Genomic DNA, 4,187 nt, shown 5'->3' on the forward strand with positions numbered 1-4,187 from the left:
TATGCAGTCTCCATAGTGGTCCTGGGCTGGTGCGTAGGTCAGAAAATTTTTGTTTTCTGCTGCGTTCCCCTACAGTGGCATCAAGAGCCGTGCTATGCGTAGATGCAGGTTTCGATCTAGAATACATGGAGATGTATGGGTATTGCACAATATAATTAGGTAGTAGATGAGATCTATTGCTAAAAATTATTTATGCGGGTGACAGATGAAATCTGTTACCAGAGGTTCTTGTTGCTTCCCTAGAATTTGCGTTTGCTCAATCTCGAGACAGCATGGTGGAATTTGACAAAGTTCTGGCAATCCGTGATCCTGATTGATCATGGAAGTGCTATCAGTTCTTTGGGTTCTGCCATAGTCAAAAGAAAGATGAAATTCGCAGATGAAAGGGCATTGCAGATATGATCTACACGGGGGTCATGTGTATGACGAAGTTTAGTATGGGGCTCGAGATTTAATTATCCCGTGTTTCATACACCCCGAGATGTTAATCTAGCAACCTGAATAATCATACTTGATGATAAAATGTTGGTAGCTGCGGTTTAAGTCAAAACCTTAGAAGCCACGTAAAATAAATTTTGCATAAACCGATTAGAGGCGTCTAACTTGGTTTTGCAGGATGTGCATGTGATGTGGTATAGCAGTGCTCATACTAATTCGATTATGTATGAGATGACTATATGATGTAATTTGATTAACATGACCTGCGTGTCATGATTCAGCATGATGGCTGGAGCCATATGATTGCACTTTAATGACCTGCGTGTCAACCTTGTTGTAATGCATTATTTTGTTAGCTATAGAGATAGCAATATTATCTGGTGCATCGACAAGGTGGTGGCAATCTTCGCGAAGGTGAACACCGACGCGAATGCCGGAGACGAAGAAATGAAATACTTCTCCGTCAGAAAGGGCTATACCATATCATGCTATTATGAATTGCCTGAGATGTTTATCCCTTATGATGCACCCTTCTTGATTGCGCGGTAGTCGCTTTTTATTAGGGTGATCTCTCATTAAAATATCAAAGTATAGTGTTCACCCAAGTGTAGCACCATCTGAAATTCGTATCTTTTTGGGGTGCGCCATGTACACATGAGCACGAACGAATCGAGAGGAATGAGGCGGGTGAGGTCAGACCTCGCAGCAAGATCACTTGGTTGTCTTTGACATTCAGGCAGGAGAGTCCTGAGCTCGGAACACGCCCATCGAAAGATGAACAAGAATCACATAGAGATGTGATCGGCAAGTTGGCCTACCGATTGAAATTCGTGTCATCAGTGATGAACCCGTCAATGGCATCGAATAGAAATATGGATCTTGAATCACTCTAAATCAATTATGAGAGATATTGATTTGAGTGGGAGCGCACTGTTGAATTAACATGTTTAATTCTCAGTGCAATTAAATATGAACACTGTCTAAGTGTTTCTTGCATAATAGTTGTAGAATAATGGCTCGCATTTCCACCTTCCCTATTAAAATTGAATAGCTGTTAAATATCTGGTTAAAACTTTACGATTGGTAACGTAATATGAGGATTGTCCTCAAAAGTGCCGAGAAGGACTTTGTCCTATCGCATGCTTTCCGTATCCTCCCGCTAATGCTATGGATCATGTGACTCTCGTCCTTCGATCCAAAAGCTAGAATTCTGTTATGGTCAAGTGGAATATGTTTGCTTCCATGAAACCCAAACTTCGAAAGTTGGGATAGTTATATGATATTCATGGAACTGAAAATTATTTTCAGATACAAACAAAGCAATGTTTGTTTGCAAGTATTAGTAAAAGTGTTTACTATGCATTTGACTGTTGGGAAAGGGATCCAGAAGAACGCCTGTCATATAATGAAAGGTGAATAAAACAACAACTTAAAGAGAAAGGAAGTGTCCAAAGGGTGTTAGTATGACTTACACGCCTAGGAAGTCCGGGGCTAATGCCACTCTTAAGTTGGGTGCTTCTTCTGAGAGTAGGAGAAATACTAAAAGTTAAACTGCTAGAAGTATAAAGGCAAAAGGAAAGAAGACTGGAATATCCAGCTCATGTATGAATGTCATACAAGTTTTTGATGTATATAAGGCTGGTCAAAGATATAGTTCTTGCGAATTATGGTTAAACATGTTAATCACTAATTCTTGGGTATTGTGAGTTCATCACAAAAATGCCCGCTCGATTGCATTCTGTTGCAACTCGATGTAAGAACTACTATGGCCTGAAAGACTAGCTAGAAATGAGGTTAAGGTATACACAGGGAACATAGTAAATGTTACTATACCTTCCATCAGTGTATTGCCGTCTGTATTTATTTTCATAATTCATTTAGAGTTTTACAAACTCTATCCCATTGCATAAGGTATCTTGCAAGAAGGTTGTTCATAAGAGAACTTTTTATGTTCGATGTTATGAATAACACAAGGGCCATACTTTCATTATGAATGAGATGTATGTTATGAATATTGATAATAATACAATACCTCTGGGTTTACTTTCATAATTCATTTTAGAGTTTCATACACTCTAGCCCATTGCACAATGTTTGTTGCAAAAGAGTTGTTCATAAAAACAACAATTGTTGTTAAGTATTATGAATAACATAAGGGCCATACTTCCATCATCGATGGGACGTATGTTATGAATATTGATGGTAATATGATACATCCATAACACTGACGCTAAATGTCGCAAGACTAAAAGAATACCACACAAGTGTGGCACTACATTTGGTCACATTGGAGAACCCGCATGGAAAATTCCATTATGATGGATTTTGAAGTCTTTTTGATTTTGAATCATCTGACACTTGCAACTTTCCTCTGAAAAGTGAAGTGACTGAAATACCGTTCACAGGCCATAAGGAACGAGCAACAAACTTATTGGTGATCATACATTTTGATGTGTGTAGTTCAATAAATGTTGTTGCAAGTAGTGGATTTATATATCTTCATAAATGACTCAAGTAGATATATGGATATTTGCTTGATGAGACGTAAGTATGGATCTTTTGAAATCATTCGAAAGGTTTTCAAAAATGAAGTAGAAGTTATTGTAACAAGAAAATTATGTTTCTGCAATTTGATTGCACAAAGGAATATTTGAGTTACATGTTTAGCGAATGTCTCATGAGTTGTGAAAGGGGTTTCATAACTTGCACCTCCCGGAACACCACTGCAAGTGAAAAGTCCGTGGAGATGTAATCTAACCATTTATGACATGGTAAGGTCAAAGATGACATAAATAAATTTGCCATTATCCTTTTTAAAGTGATGCTTTAGAGACTGCGGCTTTTACACTGAAAAGAGCTACATCGGGTCTGTTGAAATGAAGCCATGGTATGGTACGCCCAACCATGTTATATCTTTTCTTAACATTTGGAATATGGGGCTTGTGTAAAAGGTTACAAACCTATTCCAAATCAGACAAGTGCTACTTTGTAGGTTATACCAAAATGTTGGGTATTCCTCCCTCACTATACCGAGGCAAATAGTTTTGCCGCGAAACGGTGTGCTTTTAAAGAGAATGGTTCTTTCAAAAGGTGAGTGGGAGAATAGTGCAACTCGACGAGATAAACAGTATCTTCGTCATCAGATCAAAGGAAAGAGACCTTGGAAGTAATTCCAGAGTTTCCTACTGCGACTGATACGGAAGTCTCTACAATAAAATGTATGAACTTCGGTCGAACTTGCAGCTGAACCACGTAGGCAAGGCTCGTGCAAACCTCTCAGGTGCGCAAACGAGATATTGTTGTTAGACAACATTATACCTACGATACACAAGGAAGCGTTGATGGGCCCTGACTCCAGAATTGGCTATATGCCAATACAACCCGAGTTAGTTTCCATATAAGTGATTCAAGATTAAAACCTTGATACACCTTTCGGAAGACTTAGAGTCTAACGAATATTTATGGAACTTAAAACTGATACGGATAAAAATGTTTTATCCATAAAGCTCGACTTGTTGAAATAACAAGTTCAAGAGTTGACTACGATGAGGTTGTTTTCATCGTAGCGATGCTTAAAGTCGGTTCGGGTTGAACTAGCAATTAATACATATTTCAATCATGAGATATGAAACATGGATGACAATAGGATTTCCATCTGATGGAAATGAAACCAAGGACTTGCATGTGTTACAGTCCAAGGCATTTTGTCTATCCAGAGGATGCTAGTAAGGGTGCAAACTTCAGAGTTC

This window comes from Aegilops tauschii, chromosome 7 (assembly GCF_002575655.3).
Source record: "Aegilops tauschii subsp. strangulata cultivar AL8/78 chromosome 7, Aet v6.0, whole genome shotgun sequence".
Lineage (NCBI taxonomy): Eukaryota > Viridiplantae > Streptophyta > Magnoliopsida > Poales > Poaceae > Aegilops > Aegilops tauschii.